This window comes from Poecilia formosa, unplaced genomic scaffold (assembly GCF_000485575.1).
Source record: "Poecilia formosa unplaced genomic scaffold, Poecilia_formosa-5.1.2 Scaffold21, whole genome shotgun sequence".
Classification (NCBI taxonomy): Eukaryota; Metazoa; Chordata; class Actinopteri; order Cyprinodontiformes; family Poeciliidae; genus Poecilia; species Poecilia formosa.
In genome coordinates, this window is record NW_006799960.1 from 3,471,808 (window position 1) to 3,498,695 (window position 26,888).

Sequence of the window (26,888 nt, forward strand, 5' to 3'; positions counted from 1 at the left end):
CACTGTTCGTGACAGTAACATATGTGTACGCGTTATTTCTTTCAACCTATTAATATAAGTCGAATATATATTCATATGTTCAACTTTAACAACCAAATATTCAATTTTATGCCTTTTTTTGTTTATAAGGATGCTCCCCAACGGCATCACTAATTTTAGCTGCAAGCCACTTCGGTGTGCCGGGGGACTTGCTTCATAATTCTACAAATATGTTTTGAAGTACAGACTAATTAATTTATTAAAATATTTGCAGAAATGCAAAAAAGGAGATGAGAAGTAATAGGACAAATCTGCATACAGAGAGCATAAGCGGAAATGTTAGATGCCGATAAGACGAAGGTGAAGATAAAGCAAAAATTTTGTAAGGTGAGCCTCAGCGATACTTACCCCTCACACTCTTTCTTCAGCAATTATCTCTGTTGGGTGCAAATTAGACATTTTTCTCCCTGATGATTTATTCTTTTTGCTGGCTTTTTATTCAGTTGACGGTCGCTTTTCTCTGAGCCGAAAACCCATCAGAAATGAGCTGATGCAGGGATGACAGTCAGAAGCTCAGACAGTGACACTTGGGCGGGACATCAGAGTCGACATCAAGCCGAAAACATCGAGCCAGAACTGTAATCTGAAGCTTAAATCTATTGAAAGGAATTACTATTTTATTTGTTGATCAGTATGATTTGCCTGCTAAGAAATTATACAGCATGAAAGGAGTATTTTTTTTGTGCTTTTAAAATGCAGGTACCGTCCAGTTTGATAGCAAATCTGAACACCGCCTGTGTAGACACAGATGGAGCAGTGGAGCTGCTGCCACTTCAGACATGCTGCTCACACTATGCTCAAAAACACGCACCTTGCAGTGAGCAATCTGCTGCAAAGTAACAGAAAAATCCAACCAGAACTACTCAAAAATATCTTTGCAAATGTAGGAGATGAGGTTTCTCGAGTTGTGCTTTTGTACCCTAGAGCAGTTTTATGTTCTGATGTCTGTTGTGTTTTTCAGAAGGAAGACGCCCCAATCCACCAACACTGGTCACATTTATTGGCATACAACTTTTAGGAAATAATTTTCGACTTAACCTGCACTTGACAAGCTTCAGGATAATTTCAACACACACCTTTGAGAGCAACCTAAACCGACAAAGAAGGGAATATATTTTTGGGGAAAAAAAGGAATGCTAGTCCCTTGTTAGTGCCTAAGAAACTGCTACGATCCAACAAGGACTCATTAAAATGTGCTTGCCTAACATTTTACAAGACTTAATATTTCCCCTTTAATTTAGTACCTGTTCGTTTTATATACACTAATGGGCGGACTAAGAAAGCAGTGCTTATTACAATCTCTTTTAAAGATTTATTTATGCAAAAAATATTATCATGAACAAATGGCGTTACTATGATTCAAACAAAATTTAAGTTTTTTTTTTCTTCAAAACACAATACATTCTTTCTTTCTTTCTTTATTTCCGTGGTTTCCCCTCCCCCTTTTCATTAATGTAATTTATCACACCATGTATTTTCTACTTTGATATTAAATAAATAATAATAAAAAAAGTTTTTTTTTGAGGGTGTATTGAACAAATGCCTAATTTTATTCCAGTTGTGCCAAGAAAAATAAAGATCAAGCATGAAATTAAAGCAACTGTTAATTCACAAACACTGAAAAATAAGCAGCATTTGTTTATTTCTATACAAATTATAGACCTTGACAACAGGTTAAATCATTTATATATATTGAAAAAATAAATAAAAATCTGTGTCTCCTCTCCTTGTTGTTAATTCCAGGTTGTGTCTGTCTCCCCAGTCTACTTAGATGTGACTGCCCAGCTCAGATCAAACATAAAGATATGCACACTGTTTACTGAAAGCATCCCAGTGACACTTTTAACCTTCACTGGCTGTAAATTTAAATTCAGATGTTAAAATTACTTCCTGACAGCTTGTTTGCAAACCCCCCCCCCAAAAAAAACCCTCTGCATGGCTTTGATTTCTTTATCAGCGATTAGGATGCAAGAGATAATTTTTATGCCAAGAGGAAGACTAAACCTTGCAGGGAAATCCTGACAGTGCTTTACAAATTCAATTAACTCTCAGGGATAGATTTTTTTTTTTCTTTCATTTGTTACTGAAATATCCTCTCATCCGTTTCAATGTAGCCTGCAGTGGTGGCTCACTGTGATGCCAAAGATGTCAAATTACTAATTAACTGAGGGCTGCTTTCTGCTAAAAAAGCATCTCTGACGCCTTCACGTATTCACCAATCCTGGGTTGTTTAGTTCATAGATAAATGTTCATTATTCCAGTTTTTCTTGACATCACGAGTACTTGAGTCATTGATTAAAACGAAACCAGTTAAATTTGTGATTTAGCAAGTTTATGGCTGGGAGTATTTTAAAAAGCATTGGTTATACAACATATATCACCAAATAATTAACTTAAAGTCTTGTACTTAATACATTCTATTACTTCTTCAGAGGGTCTAGTTACATTTGGGGCACATTGCTGCTTCGAGGGGTTAAAACAATTGGGGTAAATAGTCTCAGTGTGGGAGAGCGTGGAGTTTCCCTTCTCTGTTTTCTTGTAATAGCTTTGCTTGGCTTTATTTGATCTGGGCCTCTGCTCTCTCGTAGTAGGATTGAACTTTGTTTAGAGGGCAAGAAGGGAAACACACACATTCATTTACACATGATGCCGAGACAAATGAAAGTGGAATTACAGACAGAGAGAAAGAGAGAGGAAAAAGAAGAGGGCATCTAATATCACGAGCTTGGTTGAAAGGTGGTAAAAATAAAAGCAGCGTCTATTGACCTTCTTCTTCTTTTGAACTAGTGTGTTACCTTACTCCTCTATCTTGCAAGTGTACATTGGCTTTTAGCTAAAATATCACTGTCGTTCATAGTGATATTAGTTTAGATACTTGCAACCGGCCAAAGATAAAGTCTACCATTTCCAAAATGTTACCACTAGTTATGCACAATGCTCTATCAAAGGGTGCAACAGTACCTGCAAGGAGCGGAAAAAAAGCACAGACACGGAGTACTTTTATTCAAGAAACCCCTTCAGATTCACTTCAGTTTCCAAGAGATCAAGAAACATTAATACTTTGGCTGAACCCAAGGATGAGTATATTAGAATTTGAAGTGCCATTTTCCAATGTCCATGTTTTATAAAGCTTTGACCTGAACCTTTTGCCGACTCAGAGAATTGACAATTTTAAACTGTCTTCAGCATCTTATAAAACAATAATTATCACAGCTAGCATGATTAGCATTATCAAAACACCCATTATCATGTGTGGTTTCGGGAGAATGTAGAACTGAACTCACAGATTTTCAAAAGGCTGCCAACATTTTTAAATCCAAGACTTCCAATGAGCGACAGAGGTTAAAGGAATGTTGATAGGATCATGCAAACATCGTCTGTCTGGAAAGATCTGATCTGACTGTCCCATTGTTTTTGCTGAATACTTTGATTGTTTGATCATTTTTATAAGGTCATTTAGTTCAGAGTTGAGTGCAACAAACTTAAAAATTACTCTATTCTCATGTCGGAGTTCTTAAATGGAGCTACTTGCCTAATGTTTGAGGAAATACTTGCTAAAGTTAATACTTTCTATTAAGGCGAATAAACGTTCCTTAGTTATTTTTTTGGCAATAATTTTGTGATTGATGAGAAGACAGAATTGAACGCTTCATTTTCCTCATTAATTGTCACACTGCAGCTCTTTGCAGTGCTGCTGTCTGGCACAAACACACTTGCGCTGACTCTGCACACTGTAGAGTTTGTTAATTACCTTATCTGGTGTCTGAGAGTTCAATCGCTCTTCTGGTTGTGAAGAGAAAAAAAGAGTGCACGGAGATAAATGAAGGGCAGAGGAGAAGAGTGAATGAAACAGTTACTCATTGTCCGTGTCACGTGTCCTTAAAAGTAGCCGGAAACGGTGAGGATTTTGAAATATGAATTGTTTTCAGTGATATTCTGGAACTAAGAAGCGCAACTGAGGTTATAAAGTCAGGGAAAAGGTAATATCTCCCTGGTTGTTTAAATTCTGTTCAAATTAATAAAGCACACACTCATTTCGGCACTCATTGTTTGCACTTGTGTTTGCATGCTGAGCTTATCTCATTGAGAGACACATGCATAAGTGTTTATGTTTGTTCAGATAACATGGTAAAGGTTAGTGCAGAGTCATTCTGTACCAGTGGGATATTGACTGGGATTCTGCCATCGGTGTGGAAAAACCTGTGGCTGTAGTGAACCAGACGTTTGCTAACAGATTCTGAGTGTGTGAGCGAATGAAAGGTGGAAGCAGATCCAGTGTGTGGTGTTTGCGTTGTCCCACTGCAAGGATAGCAAATTATCTTCATTGCCTTGCATGATTATTCTGATTTTTTCTTAACAGACTCAAACTTCATTAATAAATAAATTCATAAATGCTTATGTAGATTCTGACACAAATCAGCATTTTGGAATAATTTAATTTTCTCTTATAGATTATGTTGAGATATTGATTATTTTGTCAGCCTTGCCCTGACTACACTATACCCATAACGAAAAATGTTAGTTTCAATTTTGTGCAGCGGAATCCTGGGAAGCCTAGCATACACCGTGCAATTTCCAAAATCATACAGGACCTGATTTTGTCACGCTGTGCAAGCTCAACGTCGTGAAATCTTAATAACAAACCGCGTTATGCTGCACAGTGCAAGAAGCAACACGGCAGAACATGTTGCTAAAGAACAAGATATATCTGTCCAACAATAAGTGGACGAGAAGTCATGAGTGTGATTATTAGAGTCTGAAAAGAAAGGGAGAAGGAGACAGCTGTGGAAGCTCTCGTGATAAGAGAACAAAAATGATGGGACAAAATATCTGACACATCTTAATATTTCCCATAGGTTGTCTTTGGTCTTTCAGTGCATCTGTCAAACTGACCAGCAATTCAAACTCGAGACCATAGATTTTTCTCACAATCGTTTTACAACAAAAGATTTTGGCTAAGGCGGCCGATAATCGCACGGTGTGAACTTTGCTTTAGAGGCTGCAGACGACTTTAGACTGAGACTCGTACTAATTGGAAAATCAGTGGGAAGACTTGAAAATTGATGTTAACAGATGTTCTCTGTCCAGAGAGCTTCAGATTTATTCTAACATTTGTATTTAGGAATGGATAAACTGCTTAGGGAAATTATTAATAAAATGTCTATTATTAGCGCAAGCCTTCTCGTCTTCCTTTGGCTTCCTATCATTACGTACAACCTAACTTCTGCTGCATTCCTCTTTGTTTTCTCTTGTTTCTCTCCTGCTTTATAACATTAAGCAGTGAGTAATGATGGCTGACATCATCTCTGGCTATGCTAGTCCTGACTAATTGGCCAGAGCAGTCTGACTGCATTAGATGTTATTCCTTTAGGGTATTCCCTGTCCTCCGCCTCCACTTTTGAAAGATAACCCTCATTGTTTGCATAGACTACAGCAACATATTGCTTTTCTTATAGTGGGTTTATTGTATTCGCTGCGTGACAAAAACAAACTGCGTTTTGTCGAAAGCTGTTTGTGAAATTAGCACCCCTGATTCATATGCTGCGTGTTTCTAAATGTGAGATAAATAATGTTAAAAGCTGTGATTGCTGTCGAGCTTGACTGGTCTCGTTAATTGGTACCATCTGAAACGCACGTCTTGGGATATCTAGAGAATATTACAAATGCACTACAGGGACGCTAATGTACCTCTGAAATGTCTTTGGTTATTGTGCGGATGCTCTACCAGAGAACAATAATGCTTGAAAAATTAAGTTGCGCTTTAGATTTAGAAACGGCCTCCGCTCATTTTCTTCTCTCGCTCCCTCTTCCATCCGTCTGTCTTCTCTCCTTAACTTTAAGTGCCACCTTTTCAGGCAGGGTATTAGGATTACAATAATGGATGCCTCCCCTCTCACTCCAACTCCTACTTGCTCTCTCCTTCGCGTCTCTCTTCTGCACATTCTGTTCTGTACATCATCTTGGCCACGAGGGCTGTCTTCTCTCTCTCTCTCTCTCTCTGCGGCTTAATACAATCACATCAGTATACAGTAAGTGCACTGTGAGAGCTAGATGCAATTGAGAAGAGTGATGATAGAAAAAGGAGGGTACAGGTGGGTGCAAACTGGCATGAGTGATCACTTCATAGGAAGGTAATCACCTGAAGGCAGGACTGAGAAATTATCCATGTTAGATAGTTTCCATAAAACACAAAATGTCTTTTACACGATCATGGAGTTACTAATTTCTTGCTGCCCTTAAATTGGATTTCTCTGAACATTTTTGGTCTCAGAGCACCCTTTAGATGACACGAAGCAATTGGAAACAAAAAAGAAAAAAAAAGAGCAGATAGCGGCTTGATTAAATAAAGCATCAGTATTTTGTCTTTATGGTGAGGGGGGTTCGGAAGTAATCAGGAGTTTATTGTGACAAACACTTTTCACCACTTGAGCTCCATTCAGCAGCTCCAGCTTTTAGTGAGATGAATGACCGTGGCCTTTTGTGTTGCCTGGGAAGTCCTTATGCCGAGACCTACAGAGAGTTTATTGCTTTTTACAACTAGTTCGTATGATGAAGTGTCATCTCTCTGAACACCCACTCTCTCCTACCTTTCCTGTTCTCATCATGCGTCAGTCTTCATGTGGCTTGCTCTTCCTCTGAGCTGTTACTTTTATTTAGCTTTTTCCCTCTTTGGGAACCCTATCTTCACTTCCTCCCTTTCATTTTGATGTATTATCTGCATGCCTATGCTTCTGATGTTTCACTTTGTCCTAATGTTTTCTTTATCTTGTTTCTTCCCTCTTCTAATAGTTGGGAGCACCGCTATGTGCATTTCTCCTCAGAACTGCATTTCCTGGAGTCTCTTTTTTTTTTTTTTACCTGGCCTGTTGATTTTACTTTGTGGTGCAAATCTGTGCCAGTTTTATCATTTACATCCGGTGATGCTTTGAGGCTCCTTCTCTCTGACTGTACAGGCCTTGGAAACGTTATACAACAAGGAGGTGCCCAATAGCCACTTATCTCCACTATCTGACTGTTATGTTCAGCAGTGAAACTATAACCCAAGTTTCTTTCATTTTAGTTACATTTTCTAACTTACTGCAAGTCACTCCAAGCTCTATAGAAAGCAGAAACTGCCACAAATCTTGAAACAGAGATGATGAAAGAGAGAGCATCAGTACTGTGACAAACTTAAAGACTTCTTGTCACCAAATTTTAGCAACAGAAAGAATGAAAATCCTGAAATGTGAAACAGAAATAAATTGCAGTTAGACTACCTATCGCTTTCAGAATTTATAAATGTAAACTCTGATACAAAACTGACCTTTTGAGTTTTACCCTTTAAAAAAGGGAAAAAAAAGTTTTTTCTTTATGGAAGATCACATAGCATCTAAATTTTCACTGTCTTGAAATCTGTAAGTCCACATAGTTGTAAACAGAAAATAGACTTATTAGCAGAAAGTCATTACTAATATGAATATGTGAAATGGATCTGTCCATTCTTATTGGTAATACAGAAGAGCACTTTTACTACAAACACAGCTCATCGATGCTGATCAACGTCAAGAAAAAAAGCTTCTCCACTGGAAAAACCTTTCGTCCCAGGAATAAATTGGAGCCTTACATGCAGTTTATATCTTAGCTACTATAGAGCAGAGCATGAGCAACAGCTGGTGGTGACGAGTGTTTGTTAGCATAAAGTCTATGATGAAGGAAAATAAAATTTATTTCTTTTTATCTCCTTATCTCATCTTTATATCCTTTATCTCATCTGTGGATTTTCATATTTTGGAATAAATCAATTCATTCTCCATCCAAATACTCCTTTTGGATGATTATCCATATTGACTAATTTTTTATTTTGTTTTTGTCTGAACCAAAAGCAGGAGAGAAAACTGAACTGCAGCTGCCACATGAATATTTTAACTTCCATTCTCTCCATGGCGTATGCCTCATTAACCTCACAATAGTTAGGTGGAGAAAAGTGGCATGCACCTAAGCATGGATCCTTGATTTTAAGTAGTCAGGTAATGAAGAGGTTTGGATAACTGGTAGGGTTGAGATCTGTGGACATCAGAGTAACAGGTGTTAAAAGCTGCCAGAATTTTAGTGTTTTGAATTATCATTACTCTTTACAAGAACACTCACCACAAAGTGTTTTAAAATCCCTCAGCAGGGTTGCCGGTTTGTTAAGTCTCCAGGCTGCTGCTTTTAGACAAAATATACAACTTCCTGTTTCACACTGAGAAATATCAGCTTTTTGAATATGAATTCCAGCTGCATACTTTTCTGTCACTGCATTTTTTGTGTGTGTTATGCTTTGATCTCCTTTTCAAATGTAACATTATGACTCTTGCAATTTTTTGCTTCTTATCGTGCTGCTTTGTGCTTGTTTTGCTCACTTGCATTTTAAGTAGTTTTAGGTTACTGAGATGGAAATCTATGAAAATATAGTTTGGTTTTTTGGAACATAAAAGTTTTTTGTAAAACTTTAAACATTAATGTTTTAGATCCCTGTGAAGTTGCTAAGATCTTTAAGGCTCTTTGTTTTGACTTTTTTCCCCAACTACACTCCTCACTTAATTCACAATGTTAATATTTTCACAAAGTTTGGTGATTGGAATGATAGATTTGAACTCTGAAAAAGACTGTGATGTTGGGTCAGTGTAAAAGACTTGTTTGCAAACCAAATGACTAACTACCCCAGTTTTATAATTTTATTTAAGCAGCAAATATAAGCGAAAGTGGAGATTAAACTGGGAGATAACTGAAATAAAATGCTGAATGTATTAAACTGGTAAGAAGTCATTTCACAATAAATAACTCCTTCGTTGGAGGCTCAGGGACTACCTCTAGTTTGACTTTGTCTACAGAAAACCAACGTAAACACTATTAGATTTTTGTTTTAGGTTCATTTTATTTAAGATAACACTTCAGATCTTAAAATACTACCATCTATGAACTTCTGCAATCAGTAAACATAATTTTGAACCAAAAAACTTAAAGGTGGATGTTGTTCTGTTTCTCCAACTGATGTATATATTTTTTATATGTAAAAATAAATTTGTTTTGTCTTTAAGAAGTTGCACATGTGATGTTCTTCATATTTATAATGCCAAACATTTTATTATTACGATATCTGCTTTATGTTATATAACAATCTCTTGTTAACAACACAAAGGGAAGCAAGAACGTCTGGTAAATATGGGTTTCCCTTGGGGATTCATGTTGCCTGAGTAAACAAATCATTACTCTTGTACTGTGTGCTAATATTTACACTCAAAAAATGTGGAGATTGGAAGGGAACTTAGATGTATCCTCATTTACTCAATACTTTTGAAGAGACTGAGGGCGATTGTCTCCTATACTGTGAGTATTGAATCAGATTTGAAGACATTGCTTCATGATGCAAGTTTTGAAAATAGCTGCTGTACTTCTATAGTTGAGCTGCCAAATGCAAACAAATCAAGGTGTTACTGAACTTTGTCAGCATAACACTGAAATTTATAGTAAATAAAGACAAGAAGTTACATGTCCTTCTCTTTGCGTAAGAGCTTTTTTTTTCTCTCTCTTTCTGTTTTTGTCTTTTAGAAAGCCTTCTTAAAACAACTCTGCAACACAGTTCTTCAAATAAAAACTACTCTATTCCCACACTTCCACCCGGTGTATGAATTGGCTTGACATTTCCCTTGATGCTGATCAAAACTTTTACATTCTTGTTTTTTCTTTTTCCAACATGTTTTCTGAGAGTAAAGCAGAGACAGCCTTGTAAAAGTCCACTGAATGTTATGCCTTTTCCCATTGAGCTTTTCCCATCTATTAGCTTTTTAATTTGTCAGGAAATCTGCTCACGTAGCCTGGCTGCAGTCAGGGGCGTAACACACATGCAAAGACATTAATTGTAAGACATAATAATTTTAATAGCAATCTCTTTGTCGCAACTGGAAATTTGTCTTTCTTGAAATTGTTGAAAAAGTGTGATAGCCATCTCTTGGCCTGCTAACTGGCAGTGCGCAGCAGCAACTCAACTCAGCTAGCAAAAATATAGTATGACTAAAAATTGCAGTTTTTAAACGGTTGCTATTAAAAAAAAACGTTTTGTCTTGGATTAAAATAATATTGGTGCATAAAGTTCTGTGATTTTATTGATTCACTGTAGCTGAACGGACACATCTTAATTCATATTTTTATCAAAATATTCATGTTTGGACATTAAAATGTTGCTAATTTGTATTAAGAAGCTGTTATGTGAATTTAGATTAAGCCTTCTGTTCCCCCACTCTTGGAAGTAGTTGCACTAATACTGCTAATAAGCAGTAAATGTACTTCAGCATAGGGTTTAAACATGTTAAAGTTTAGTATGTGGAATCAGTTTGGCTGGTTTTCTGTTTTAGTGTTGCTTCACATCAGTATTTCCTTTTTTACGGCTACTTTCTACTTCTTGGAGTTCTGCATTATAACAGAGTTTTGCTTTCCTGCTGTATTAGTTTATGCTACCCATGTCTTCTGTTGATCAACTTGCAATAAAATTCTTCTTTAATTTTACCATCTGGCTTTCCTTGATTCTGAGCCATCTGTTGCAGTACAGGTAGCAATGTACTTTTCACGATGACTGCGTAGTTTAAACTGGGCCTCCTATGGATCACATCCGTTTAATTTAAAGCCAACCTTACCTCCATCTGAAGGGAGAAATGACATTTCAGTTGTAGTTCACTGTTAGAAAAAATTATTTGACTGCATATGAGAACTAAAGGTAAATGATACTTTTTCAAATGAAATTTCTGTCATGGACAACAGAATAGAGACATTTTTATCACAGAATTTGTGTAATACAGCTGTTCTCTGCAGTAGGGCAATACAACTATACTATATGCTGATGCTACTTAATGCAGCAGCGTGATGGGGAGCCTGCTGTACAGTGCAGTGAGCCTAATGACTTCAGAAGAGTGTGTTTTAATCTAAACTGAGGTTTGAGTGAATTGCTTCAGCTTCAACATTACGGACCGAGATTATTTACCTGGATATGCTGACGCTGCAATCATTTGTTTCTTGTCTGCTCAGATTAAATATTTCTAGGTTAGGAGGAGGGACTCTAGTGTGCATGTGTGGATCCGTCGATCTGTGAGTGTGAATGTCTTTGACAGTCAGGATTACATAACCGACATGCCTGTTGCTGCAGGTCACTACACACACACATGCACACGCACACACACACACGCACACACACACACACACACAGACGTTTGCGTGGCTATCTTTGTGAAGACTTTCCATTGACTTCCATTCATTTCTACAGCCTTATCCTTTTCCTAACCCTTACCATTACATACCTAACCCTAAACCTAACCAAAACTCAATTTACACCTTAGTCTTAAATCTAACCCTTGACCCAAAAAGAGCATTTCCCCTTGTGGGGACCAGGATTTGGTCCCCACAAGGAGCAGTGGCCTCCACAATGTAGTATGTGTCAGGAAATATTTTCCCCATATGACATTACAAACAAACTCTCTCATTCAGCCACTGTCTCATGTCTCACAAATATACTTAACCCTCAGGGTGATTCAATATTTTTTCTTCACAAGCATGATGATTTTTTTTTTCCTTTAAAATGTTTCATTTTTTGGCCTTTTAACCTCAGTACTGGCTGAGGCTTCTTGGTAACAGAATTTTGACTGTAGTATCTTTGTTGCATTTTTAAGAGATGACTTAATTCCTGGAAAGTGTTTAGCTTGGGACAGAGCACACAGATGGTCATATGATACGAGAGTGAATAAATAAACTTGCAGATGAGGCTCTGAACTTCTACAGGATGTTGGTCTTTTGCCCTTTGAGACTCTGATGTATTTGTATGGCATTCATTCATCATCCTTACAACCTACATTTTTCTCAGTTTTTAAAAAAGAATTGTTCAGAAATCGCATTCATTTAGTTGATTAATTTAATATGATGCTTTAAACTAAAAAATTTGCAACCCTACCCAAATTTCTGAAGAATACATTTTATTTTATTTTTCTAAGAAAAACCAAGGATCTAGCTTTTGTAACAAAGGATTGAGGTGCATATTCAGACATTACAGCCTTCACAAGGTTATCAGCCAAAAAACACAAAGTAATTGGCAAGTACGTGGACATGCACTCTCACAAACATGTGTATTTTACTTTTGTTTCTAATTGAAATACTGACTACTCTACTACTACTACTACTCTACTACTGCACGAGAGTACAGTGCAGCAAAACGTCAACATTTCTCATGCAGGGTTTCCCCTGGAAAATGTGCTAACACCGGTGGTAGGAGTGCTATGGCAGTCATCCAGCAGCCTACCATCTTTATGAGTCAAAAATATGTTTAAAATTGACAGGAAATTTTAAAATATCACTAGGTCATTTGTGTTGTTGAAAGAAATTATTAAAAATACCTAAACACCAACAATAAAGTCCTAAAAAAACAACATGCTCTCGTGTTGGAAAGATTGCTTTCTGACAAAAAAAAATAAGCAAATACAGATCAAACTACAATTGTCTTGGGAAACCTAGTGTTCTGGCATGTGTATTAATTTGCTTAATCGTTTCTGATCTTAGCTATATTTAATTTTTAAATGGAGGCAAAACAACGTTCAAAGTATTTTTGTGGGAAAGAGACAGATTTTTGCTTGCGTGTTTGTAATAGATTTTATGGAAAGAATTTGGGACTAGTAAGATGAATGGGAGGAAGTATTTTTGAAATACGAGTTTGTACCACAGAAACTTTGGACCTGTAAACTAACATGGACAGACATGGTGACTGATTAAACATTAATTCCACTGTAGCCCGTTTTCGTTCCTTCTCCCTTAAGTCTCCGTCTTCTTTGACTCTACTAGCAGCAGGGGATCTGCATAGTTTCATTGTATTTGTCAGGCGTTTGTTTTGCACACAGTGTTTTTGCCCCTGTGAATGCAAATATACATACTGTATACACAATAAAACTGGGGAAGTTCTGTGTGGATTATGCCAGGGTCCACTTTGGGCACTGATTCTATTCTAAATGAAGCAAGAGTTTGTGAATTATTGAAATGCCTGTCCTCTTTTCCATGCTCCATCTTTTTCCTCTTTCCCTCTTTAGATCTCTATTTTTTTTCCCCTGCGTTCCTCTTTCTCAGACACGCTCATATCATCGCTTATCGTTTCTTTCAGACTGACTTGTGGACCAGCGGTCTCTTATGTGTGGATGTGTGATATTTGGAGTGGAGTGTTGGTTAATCTCATGTTGTCTTTTGGGACAGATTTTGGCCCATATTGCAGCCTGCTATTACTGTGTCTGAAATCTCTTGTGCATTGAGACAGTCATTATTTACTGCCGCTCGTCATCGCTGCTCCCTCTCTTGGCTTTTTATTTATGCAGCTCCACCCTGCCTTGCAAAGGCAGAGATCCAAATGCGTCAAGTTTCGTTACTTTAAATCTTGTTTTACTTCTATCTGCACACACATGGGCTAGTAATGATTATAAAATTAAAATGGTCAATTCCATCTGTAACACATCACAGGCCAGATAAACCAGAGTTGATGCTACGCCATCTACCACCCACAGGAACAGGGAAAATACTTTTATTCCACCTTCAACCCTACCATTTATCATCCGGAGCTTATCGCTGACAATGACTCTGCCCTTTGTCTTCTCGCTGGCTGTCACACACTTCCACATAAATGTTCCTAATTGAGAATGATTGTGAAAGGGTGGGCCTATATGTTTGTATAGATTTGGTGTCATGCATCAGTGCTTGGTGCCAACTTATTCCTGATTGTGGCTGATGGAGTGCTGGCAGTGGGATCGGTCTTTGGTTCTTTTACTGTGCGACGGGAGGTGATGAATTGTGTACTCATAACAAGCTCATCTTCACAGGGAATTGATTTTATGTCAAGTGTTTTATGTCTATGTATGCAACTGTATTCTCCTGTTAAACCTTTATAATAGATATTAAATGAATGATATGTATAATTTACTCTGCTTGGATTTATTTAGTGCTGTTGATAGAGTAGGGTTTAAGGAAGTTCCTTCTTTTCGAAAAACTATAAAATCTTTTTAAGGGATCCCATGTGGGATCTTGTAATACTATCGCCAGAATCTTAGTGTGTGACACATATGAGCTACATGGAGGTCTGAGAACGGAGAGAACCTAACCTCTTAAGATGTCCATAAGAAAGATGGTTTAAATTCCTGTTTTTCTTAATGCTCAGGTTTAATCCTGGTGTTATGTACTGCTGTAGGTCTGACGTGAGATATTTGTATCCACTGTAGTGTTTATTGTTCTGCATCTGAAACACTGCATCCTCTGTCCTCTATGCACATCAGTATTGACATGAACATTTACTGGTCCGGTTATTTATGAGTCTCCACCCTGGTAATTTTCCATTGGCTAATTCATTCTCCATCTTAAATCTAATCCACAGCAGCCCCATATTTGTTATTATGACAATAAGACTGAGTTATAAACTGTTCTTCCTCTTGAACACATGTTTTTGTTTGTTTTATGTTCAAATCTGTATGGTCTTTAACCTAACTGTACTATAACCTTTCTTTTTTTTCAAGCTCTTTATCTTATTTACCATATACTAAAATTGAAGACAAAAGCTCTTTCCCATAACCTTTTTCTGGTATGTTTGTGTATGTGTGTGATTCTGCAGAGAGACAGACTCAAAGGCATCCAAACTTTGTCAAACTTGCATGAGCTCTGACACACACGATCCCCATGGGTTTATGCAGAAACTATTTCCTGTTTGGGGCTGGAGAGCAAAGGGAAGTAGTGTGGATGAAACAGTGCGTCATGACACCAGTGGGCATCCTGTGTGCTCCGCCACAATCTGGGTGGTACCAACATATTTGTTGTCTAGGATTCTTAATGGATCCAATTGTTGAACCACTGAAAGAATAAGTTGAGCTTAAAACATGTTGACAATGTACAATTTGCTTTTGTTCACAAAATCACATAAAAATATCCTACAGCTCGTACATCAGTCACAATTATCACCTCCGTGTTAATATTGGACAATGAGTGTTTTTAAAGAATAAAACAAGACATGATTTATGTTCATCTTCTTCACCTTTTGTACTGAAAGGAGCAGGTAGATATGCCTCTGGTAGGGTCAGTTCAACCTTATTCAGGATGTGGAAAAACCTGCTGATTAAAGTGACTTGATCATTATCCCACCTGTCATGGTATGTAGAGTATAGTTTGTAAAGAAGCCGCCTTACAAAGGAAGAGAAAACAAAGAAAGAGCCATTGGAAAGTCAAACTAAAGGAAATGATTTTCCACATAAAGATGTTGAGGGAAAGTTGGGATTGACTGCCGCAGCATTCGGGAGAAGAGCTTCACTGGTGTTCTCTCAGGTTGTGAAGACGAACTAAAAACAGAGACAATGTAACACCTTCCTGTCTGGGTGGATCTTACACATTCAACTTAGGAGAAAAACACAGGATAACATGTATTCTTTTTCTGAATTTTATGACACGTTGTCTTCATATTTTTGCACGATAATACTCGAATGGTGTGTATGTTGTAGAAGCTGTTAACGTTTTTACAAGTGGGAAAATAATTATTGTTCGTAACATTTTCCTCAGTGAATATATTTCTGCTGAGGTTCTTGGAAGAAAAAAAAAAATCACACCAATATCTTTAACAACCCGAATGCAAACAAAGATGTTCAAAGAAATGAATCTATAATTGGTGTGTAATGAAGTGGATTGATTCAGGGAAGCAGAAAAGCAATAAAATATGTATTGTATGGAAAAACAAGCTACAAGCATTTCTTCAGGTGTGATTTTCTCTATTGTTTCATGCAGACTGTCCTTAAATCTTGGAGGATCTGTTCACCTCTTCTGTGCATGAAGATATTCGGCTCTAGCTTGTTGTTTTTTTATGGATTCAAGTCAGATGATTCACAGGGTAACCTTTGTTTTAATCTCATAAACCAGAATCAAAACTTGGATCTCAAAGAGAATAAATTGAGAGAGCGTTTGACAATGAAGACTTTTCTTCTTATTGTTTCAAATCACCGTGTAATTTAAATATTGTGAAGAAGTGCCTGGACTGCAGTAGGTGTTTGCTAATTATTTAAGGACCACAAATTCAGGCCCTCTATGCTTCTAATACATTTGTTTATGCGTCTTAAAAAAAAAGTTTTAAAAGGTAAAGGGGCATTAAGGTCGTAGAGGCATACAGAAGATGCAGCTGTTTCCACAGCAAAGCATCAGATGCCACTTAGAAGAAGCTTTTACATTAAAAATATTGCGAAGTTAGATGGAAATAATAAATACTCCCTCCCACAAATACTTCGATAGACTGCTCGGCAACTCTTTGCATTGAACCAAAAGCAGAAAATCATCAAACATTTTTATGTATTCATTCATTTATAGCAAATAATACTATTGTTTCAGCATTGACCAATATTATAGCAAATTGCATATTTTCCTACTTTACAGTGGCATTTGGTTCCTGGGCAGGTATTTTGACTATTTGACTATAGACTGCCTGTCTATGGCCATCACCTCCAAAATGTGACCTCAGTAATGCTTCTCTGTGTTTCCCCTTTTTGCTTTTAGCCTATTACGGCATGCTTCTTGAGAAATACCTTGGTAACAACAAACCTTTTCATAAGCCATCGATTTGCACTGAACCAGTCGATATTACTTTGCACTGATAGGGGCAGGAATAATAGCTAAACACTGACAGACTTCAGCTATTTTGGCCTTCATATGCCTTTTTGCTGCTTCTTTTCTTCCCATGCTTAACACTTATTCCCACTGTCATTCCACTTTATTGCAAAAAAACTAATTTAATGGATTAATTTGTCTTGATAAATCTGTATGTTTGGTCATTTGTGTTGTTGAATTTCATGCCAGCAACTCCTTTAAGAAATGTTTTGTATTTACAGAGAAAATCTTCAACACTTTCTCCATGTGTTGTGCTGCTGAGGATTAGTTCCTTTTATGGGCATTTTACAGCTTTCATTAACAACCAGAACTTTTTCATTTCGTTTTAGTGGACCAAAATGTGTCCACTAAATGTGTCACAATAGCAGCAGTTAATGTCTGATTTTTAAAAAACCTCTATACAGTGTAGTGCCAATGCTTTCTATCACAGTTTGTTTGACTCTGATATATGCACAGGAAAAAAAAAAAAAAAAAAACTAACACCACTTTCCTTAAAATAGACTAGAAAGCTGTGCTTTTCCTCTCCATAGCAACAGTTAGGCACTGACTCTGAGTTGACAGAGTGGATTCTCTCAGCTTTGTATTTACTTTGTTTGCGGATGTGAACTATGCGTTTATTCTCAAAGTGTGGTGTTGCTCATTTGAGGATGATTGAAGAGCTCTGGAACCTTGTTTGTTTAGCTGAGGCCATCTCTGCGTCAACCTAGAAATGGCGATGCTGTCATAAGAAACATAATGAAGTTCAGACAGCATCATTCCTCTCAGAGGACTAGGTGGGTTTAATGAACAATTTGTGTTTGCGGATATTAACGTGCGCACTTCTGAAATTATACCTTTACGACTTTAGTGACAAATAGGCAAAGGTGTATAGAAAAACATGCACAGTGTCTACTATTGGACTCATATTCCATCCAGTTAATTCATCCTGCACATAAACCTAACTACTGCAGATGATGCTGTGTCTATTTGTAGATGTGGGGTGGACACAAAAACACCGAATAGCATGGGTGCGAACAAACGCACGCACACACATATACGACGTGTAACATTTGGCGCGGATACGCGGCTGCAGCTCTCCAGATGGCGGGAGCCGCCCACTCACTGCCAGTTGTTATACAATATGCATTGTATAACAGCAGAGAGCAAGGAGCCCCGTTCCCAGAAACTACGCACAAGCACAGACACATTTGAAGGGTGTCAACATGTTGTCTCCATCCACATTGATGAAAAAGCATGTGTAGTCCTTGTCTTGCACACAGCATTAGATACTTGGTTTAATCCTCCTGCTTCAGTCAGGTATCATCCAGCCAGCCAGTTGATTAGACCACAAGACAGCTGGCCAGCCACTGAGACGGATAATACATTTGTCTGTTTGCCAGCTTTACAGCTGTGCACATAGTCGCACAGCTGTTCTATGAAACATACAGCCGGCCATTCAAAAACCTAAGTAACCAAAAACCAGTCTATTTTGTCTGTCGTAATGCAAGCAGAAATAAATATTTAATAAAACTCAAACTTTGAGTGTAGAACTATCCAGTTAGGAGTTGTGATCAAATGCAATTTATGTTGTGTAAAATAATCTAGACTGCATTGCTGGGAAACCTTTGAAGCAAATCTAATTTGAGCGTTTTTATCTACTTGATTGTTACTTCTGTGCTTTTTAAATAGTTCATATCATGTCTTGTCTGTTTGTTTTTCTTCAGCGTGTCAACATTGCTACCAGAAATACTATTTCTAAGTGGTAGAGGTGACTTTGATGCTTCAGTCACCCAAGTGTTGCTAGCCTGTCTGACCAAGAAGTGTTTATTAGTCAACCTTACCAAGACAAAATGGCAACTGAAAACTTCCTTTCCTGTTTTGTTAAAAATGTTGTCTTTCTTCCTGACTCATTGCTTCTGTTGCAATATGCTGTAGTGTGCGCTGAAGGTTAATGCTCACAAACATCCTCTTTGTGGTGTTCAAGGGCAGGTTTTTAAAGTTATGGATATTTATCATGTACCGGATCTATTTTGGGCTCAGGCCTCTTATCATGTCGTACGGTGTAACAAGACTTCCGTGAGTGCCCTGACCTTTAAGGTTTTGCTTGAATATGAGGTGCAAGTTACAAAAAGTTTATGAAAGTAAACTTGCTAAGTAAGATTCAACTGGAAGTCTGTAGGTAAAACAGCAGCTCCCTCGCCTCTCATCCGCTGTCACAGCAACAGACCACAACTTGCCTTCCAAATCCTCCAATCACTCTCTCTCGTTGTTTGTCTTGTATCTACAACACATCTGAACTTCCCTTTTCTCCTTTACCCCAGGTGAGGTGAGCAAAATACAAACGTGATGTTTTGCAGGTCTTCCATGTGTGTCTGCTCTGACACAGCTGAACTAACCTCCTCAGCATGTCCTGAAATTCTCCAAAGGCTTGGTAATGACTCATTTGATCCTCATATGTTGAGAATGGAATAGAATAGAAATTAAAAGATATTATTCCTGTGGTCATCTGCACACCTTCACTGTTTATTTTCCTGTTTCCTCTCTGATTCTACCTCTCTGTACAGGTATCAGGAGCATTTTGAAAAACAGTGCAGAAAAGTCTTTTAAGAACTGAAGCAGATTCAGTATACAAAATTAGCTGTCTCACTGTATCTTAATAATATGGCAAAGTACAAACATTAAAATCAAAACGTTTCCCTGTCTGCATGTGTATACTATGTTGTTTATGTGTGTGCACTGTGTGTTTTCGTGTGAGCAGCTGTAGAGCCCATGTGATGATGTAATGAGACATGGAGCAATCCCCTAAGCGCGCACACACACACACACACTCTCCCAGACTCTTACCCACACACACCTTGCTCTATATATACACAGATGTAACGCACAAAGTGAATGCCTCTTATAGGAAAGTCCCTCCAGCCAAACACTTCGGCTTTATAGTCACTGGATTCCCTGCAATAAATTGCTGTTGTGACTCCTCTCAGTGCCCCTGCCTTCAACTCACACACATGCCCCCACACACAAACTAATGCTTTGGTAGCTTAGATTGGCTCTTTGGTCAATCGTTTTCTGTCCAGCAATGTCAGTCTGAATGATGGCAGCTTAAAATATACATGATTCATGCTCACTGTGTGTATAAGTTGGTTTCACCTCATGTCTCCACAGAATGGCCAGGACAGATGAAGATGATAGTACAGAGAGATGAAGGACTTTATAGAGTAAAGAAAATAAATGTGATGAGAGGATTTCTATATGTGATACAACACAGACAAAGACACCCATAGATGTTTTTGGACAAGTCAAAATATTCCGGGACATGGGCATCACAATCTACAGTCAGGTGGAACTGCTACAGAAGTTATGTAAATGCAACAGCAGTAACCAGATATTTATGTTACTTAATCTCATTTTACACTAAGCAGAAGCTCTGTCTGCGCTGATAAAGATTCACTCACCTTGTGCTTCAAAGCAAGCCCAAGGTGACGCGTTGAGGGAGTTGGCCCTGTCTTCTGGTTCATTGAGCTAATTGTTGTTTGATCACTTAGCGTAGTTCATTGAACTTTCAGTCCAAGAAGGTTAGGCGACAATTAAGAAATCAAATAATTTGGTAACTTACTCTGTTCTGTATCAGTAGCACACTGTATAGTCATATGTGAAAAACTTCTCAATATATGTAACAGAAGGGCTTTTGAAGCAGCATACGTATTTTATAAATACGATAAAACGTGGTGTTTCATAACATATTATTAAATGTTTTATGCTTGGACCAACCAAAAAGTTTCTTTAGATAACCCATCTTGCTCTAAACCAACTGAAATAACCCAAGTTGGGTTGTCTAAAGAAACAAAATGGCAACATGTTAGCAACAAGCTAGCCATTATATGTAATATATATAATTTGTAACATGAAATTCCCTAAAATATTTAATTGAGTAGCACAAGAACTTTAGAAACTTCTCTGGATATGCAGTCTTACTAAATAAAGGGGAAACTTTGTGTAAAGCCTAACTGGATACCGGCCAGCCTTGTTATGCAAGACTTTGTATTCTTCAGTATATAGACAAAGAAAAAAGGAGAATAGATTAAAGGAAGTAGTTGTCAACTAGAGAGAGTTGTTTTGAGATAATGAATGACTATAGCTGTGATGATTTTTTTTTTCTGCAAGAATACAGGCTGCATGGATGAGCTATATGTTTATATATTCAATGAAATATCACCTTCGCAGTGTGAAGAACTAAATGCACTTACACACACAAATAGCTGGTGTTGTCGTGTTTACACTCTCATAAACTGAAAGCCCGTGGCAGCAAGCCATGGTGACCTTCTATCAGTTGTCGCCCATTCACGGTATTGATGTTATTTTGCTTTCTTTCTCTTTTCACCTTTTACACACGCACAAAAGAACTCCAACCCGTTCAGGTATGTCACACATTCATGTCTTTCAGCAAACTGATAATCTTCCATTGTATTTTCATTGTTTTCATGAGTTTAGGCTGTAAAACCTTTGAACTTCATTCCAAATTTTACTGTCTTATTTTTAGATTGAACGCATACTTCCTACATGTGTCAGCCAGGCATGCCATAGATTGCTGTCTTCAAAAGGTTATAGAATACTTGCAAACTCTCTGCCTTGGGTTTATGGGAAATGTCAAGAGATGCTAACAATTGTAGGTTACTTGAATTGGCTTGTTTACCAGCTAATGGTATGATGTTTTTTGGGGGTTTTTTTCTGGAGTTTTGTTCACGTAGTAAGGCCTTATTCTGTATAGTGAGTTAACCTTTAGCTTTTCATATATTGTTCAATTACAGTCACAAACTTCAGTCTATTATATTGGAATTTTATGTGATAGACCAATACAGAGTAGCACATATTTGCAAAGTGATAAAAACATAAACTCGATCAAATAAAAAAATATGAAAAAAGAGGCATGCATTTCTATCCAACTTCTCTTACTGTGATAGAATCAAGTGTAACCAATTGCCCTCAAATCCCATATAAAATCCCATGTGAAATTTTATATCAACATAAATAAAACTATTCTGTAAGGATGTCTGGAAAACAAATGCATTGTTTTGAGTAAAAAAAACAAAAAAACAAACCCAAATAGGTCAGCAGTTAGATGTGGAGAAGTTTAAAACAGGCTTCAGTTATGAAATAAGTTCCCCGTCATGGCTGCAAACATATCAAGCCTTCTCTTTACACGTAACATGTAGCAGCAAAAAGCAATTACTTGACATATTTAGAAATAAACAAACAGGCCAGCATTTTTCTAGAAGTTCACAGTTGGTAGAGAGATTCCATAAAAGACCTGGAGCAGCAGTGGTAGTGTTGGTCAGTCACCTAAATCCTAACACAATGGGTTGAAGTTTGCAGTTAAGAAGTGACAAACTGTAAAAAGGTTCCTGGGATATTAATACTTTTCCAGGTCATAGACTGTAAAAATAGATTTAGAAAAGAATTATATGAAAAAGGAGAGCTTTTTGAACACGTTCTCCTCTTATTTGTAGATATAATTTGTTAATCCAACACTCGTACATCCTCCTTTATAAAAGACACGTTTTAAAATTGCATAAGCACATTTTTTCAGAGGAGGCCTTGATATCTATGATATTCACTGACAGAGAAAGCTGCAGTCTTGTATTGTTTCGGAGAAAAGTCTTACAGTAAAACAATTTACCCTGAGCTAATTGGAATTTCAACAGCTTCCAAAGTTAGAAGAAATGATTTTTAATGTGCTAATTATATCTTTCACAGTCAAATTAGTATTAGCTGAATTTGAAAATCAGTGAATCTGTGCCTTTGTTGATTAGCGACTGATTTTATATTGTGTATGCTTCTGTTCTGTGGTCCCAGAGTTGTTTCATCTGTCTCACATCAGACATTTAAATAGAATAAAAATAATTATTAACGTTAAAATTGAAAGCCCTGGTCTTTCTGTGTTAAGTAGATGGCAGATAAAACTCTCTTTTGTTGAAAAGGTCACTTATTTATATCTGCTGTGGCACAGCACCCCAACATTTGTCTTCTACAACGACATAAATTGAAAGCTTTAGGATAGTCTATATGCTAATATATTTTATTCAAACTGTGCCATCAAAGACAAATATAAACTTCTAGACAATCATGATGTGCAAACGACTCTGTATATAAACTGTGTGTAAAATTAAGTAACAGCATGAATCTATTGTCAGCGCGGCGTCACCTGATGTACCCACAACCCATCGCGGGAGGAAAACTGTGATCAGCCAGTGTGAGATCCTGTGCTGTATGCAAATAGATTAGTGAGAATTTGCTGGTGGACGTCCATGCGTGTGCACGGTTATGACAGAAATACTGCAGAGTACTCAAGAACGGCACAGTTATTAATAGACATGGTTCAGCGTGTGAATATTCAAAAGAAGAAACATACTCTTAAAGGAACATGACACCTTTGAATTCCCCTTGTCTGCTGGGCTGAAATCATTGTTGTGTTTAGTTATTCTTGCAATTAGAAAAATTCCTAGCAAGTAGCTTTGATATATTTGTTGGTTGGAGGGTTAGCTGCCGAAGCAGGAACATTTGCAACATTTTTGAAATCACTCTGCAGCCTAAAGAGGATGTAAAATTACAAGAGATTTATGTTTAGGTTATTTGCTTGGTACGTATGCGTGTGTGTTCCGTTATCATCAGCTTGTTCATGTGCAGTTGCTAATGGCTTTTTGGTTAACCAGTTGAGCGTACAATAACTATGTGTCAAACATCCTTGGAGTGCTCATTTGACGAGTGTATTCAGCGCTCATAGGCCATGCATGAGTAAATTGCCTCTGAGACTGCAGCTCCGACTGAACTATAGAATATACAGGCGTGGGAGGAGAAGCCACGGACAAAAGTAGGAAGGTCAAACGAGGGAATAAAGAAGATGCATAGAGCCTAAAGCTAGAGTAAGAGACAAAGCAAACCAGTATGAATGACAACATTTAAAAAATTCACATAGACTAGACAGAGAAAAGCGAGTACATTTGTGTGCAGTGACAAAATACAAGAAACAGACCAAACAAGCTCTGCAGGAACATTATTTCCCCAGAACACGCAGATGCTTTAACAACGTAAGCAAATTAGGAGTCCAACCTTATCGTTTATGCAGATGAACGATGAAGATTTACACAGTAAACATTTTCATGTTGCTGAGTGAAACTCATTCCCTCTCCTCAGAGAAAGAAACAAAAACAAAACAAAGACATGACGTTTGAATCTAAATGTTAAAAAATACTAAAGACAAAAAAAAATGCTTCTTATAATGTTTCAGTTGCATGTTTAAAATGATAACTTGCAGTTGTATGCCTATGAACATAGAAGAATATTGGTTGCAGGTTCTGCAACAATTTCTATGGTGTAATACTTTTCTCTTTTTTATTTTCAGGTTCAAAGGATTCTTATCTTATGATTTTGGTTTCAGATAAACTTGTGTAAAATGAATAACGCATAAATAAGGTTATCAAAGGCATAAACTAGATATTTTAAAAAAAGTATATTATCTTTATCTGCGGATTTTATTCAGATTTAATTCTCTATTGCTTAAAAATTACAATTGACTATTATCTCACAAATAAATACCAGCCTAATTTGATTTTAAACAATGTCAATCTAAATTTTTGTTTTTAATTTTTCTTGTGTTGCTGTGATAAATAATTGATACATTTGATAAATTTATTGAATTAACCTCAGTACTTTTTACCTCAGTACTACTAGAAACAGTTCCCCATACTTTAGGACAAAACCAGGGAGGTATAAAAGGAATTATTCAATAAGCAAGTTATCTTGTAAAAACTGTTTCTATATTTATATAAGGTCTAAATAGATTTGCATGTTATTGAAATGGCCCCTAACTCAGAACTGCAAATTTAAGACAATAATATTGTAATTCATACGTTGACAAACCCTACAAGGTTTAGCATTTTATTTCAGTAGCATTTCTTTTTGATTCCTCTTGCTTTGAACAGATATCTAGAAAAATAGCCAAGATCTGTCTCAGTTTGGTATTGCTACTGTTTAAATTCATCATATAATTGTGCCACCATTGCAGGGCAATCCTTCTAACCTGCTTTAAGGTGACAGTTTTATTCCCACCTTATACTTTTAGCACAATTTGTCTAATTAGATCTTCTTTCTCGTTCTTGTCGTCAGTTAGTCTTACTCAGCCATTTCCACTCTCTTCATCTGTGTGTGTCTGACATCCAAGCATATCATTGCTTAGGTTCAGAGGAGGGCATTGCAGAGCTCGTCTCCCAGTAGAGTTTACCAGAGTGGGTGTCTGTGTGTGTGTGTGTGCGTGTGCGTGTGTGGGTGTGTGTGTGTGTGTGTGCCCTACAAGTATTGCTAACTGTCTCGGGAGTGCTGTGTTAGTCTTTGAAGATCTACAAATAAAAGCGAAAGAGAGGGAGAGAGAAACTCATGCAGGCTTTTTTTTTCTTCTTTTATCACATTCAGCCTCAACTTGGTTTCTGTGTTTCTTTTGTAGTTCTTCTCTTTCTTTAAATTATTCTTTCTGTTATCAGTCTCTCCTCATCTGTCGCACTTTTTTTTTTTTTTCTCGTTTCTGTCGGCGTCTTATCTGGTTTCAGCTCAAAGATACTGTTTTCATTCTGCAGTGTTTCACAGTCTGGTTGTAAATACTTTTAATAATTTTCACTTCCACTGCAGACAGAAGGAGAGATGAAAAGGAAAGGTTTTATAAAACACACTATGAAAGCAGCAACCCACCACACGAGTCTGACGCACATTTTCGCTGACACACTTTTGGGTGAATGAAAAGAAAGAGATGTGCCAGTGCTTTTTAACCAGAGAACAAGTGTCTTTGCAATGAACTGCTTTTATTTATTTTTTTCCTAAGGTGGTAAGCCTGTGCATGATCTTGTGCAGAACTGACCCATTTTTAAAAGTAGGCCACGGTCAACAAACATCCATCTAACCTTGGCAGGGTAGGTTGAAGGAAATTACACAACCATACACATTTTTAATTTTTTGTACCTTCAGTGTTATACAATCCAGTTTTACAGTACCTTGCAAAGAAATTCATTTACATTTATGTTTTTTTACATTTTGTCATGTTACAACCACAACATTTAATGTGTTTTATTACACTTTTAATGTGAGATTAACAACAAGTGGAACATAGCTATAAAGTAGGAGAGAAAGGACACAGAACTTTAAATAAAATGCATGCATATAATCTGAAAAGTGCGGCAGGTTTTGTATTGATGTCTCTTCTGGCTTTTGACCGCTTATTTATTGAGATAGTTCCCCGTTCTTAATTGTAAGATGACTCAAGTCTGCTATAAAGGGTGAAGACACTGACAAAAAAGATGAACCCTGTTTTGTTTAGTTTTTTCACAAAAACAATCTTTATTCACATCACACGTCTCCAATATAAACTTTCACACAAGTCGGAAGACAAAATAGGAAAAAGTTAAGTTTTCTTACCAACCGTAACCTCAAAATCCAATGTGGCTTCCAAGTGTTTAAAATATAGCAATAGCTGCAGATATTTATTTTTTACATCTGGTGGTTTTTGCCTCAATAAATCTTTCCCACATATAAAAACATTCACAACCTCCGCATGATGCTTATGTTGCAAACCGTACTTATCCTAGTCATATAATTGGACAATTTTCCAATTCTGATTGTTAGGCACGAATGTAAAACCCAGTAAATGCATAAATAACTTTTATTTTTATCTGTACCCCACTGAAATGTTCACTGGTTTTTTCCGAATCAGATATTTTAATCTGGTCTTTTAATTTGAAAGCAAACAAGGATATGGGATTTATTTTAAAAAATTACCAACATTAGTTAGAAGTTTTATAAATTACAAGTTAAAGAAGAAGAAGAAGAAGAAGAAGCTTTTTGAGCACTTCTTCAGACATGTTACCTCATGTGCACTCCACAGATGATGATGCAGTGAAAGCTTTTATTAATATATATAAAAAAGATTGATTTTCAAGTATTTTTTTTCGTTCCAGTATTAGTTCTCCATGTCCTGTAAGCCTTTTGAAGTCTCCCAAAGAGTTTAATAAGTTTTGGTTCAGTCGAGAAGGCCGAGCTCCGATTGTGTTTCTCTGTGTTGTGATGGTTGTATTGTGTCTTTGTTGTTTGCTTCTCAATGGGGGGTCATCTGAGAGGAAGGCCAGCGTATTTTGTGTGCGAGTGTATGACTGGTAACCCGATGA

The 26,888-nt window shown here is 37.1% G+C and overlaps 1 protein-coding gene across 4 annotated transcripts in view; it reads left to right on the forward strand.

Annotated features, from left to right (window-relative positions):
- Positions 1–26,888, forward strand: part of atxn1a (ataxin 1a) — a 92,727-nt gene that overhangs the window by 32,307 nt on the left and 33,532 nt on the right. Inside the window, exon 1 of one of the 4 annotated variants that reach the window (XM_016669319.1) lies at positions 21,081–21,101. The exons of the other annotated variants lie outside the window; for them this stretch is intronic. The gene's annotated coding sequence lies outside the window, so the exon portion shown is untranslated. Of the gene's footprint in view, positions 1–21,080; positions 21,102–26,888 lie in introns of those variants that run through there. 4 annotated transcript variants of the gene reach the window in all.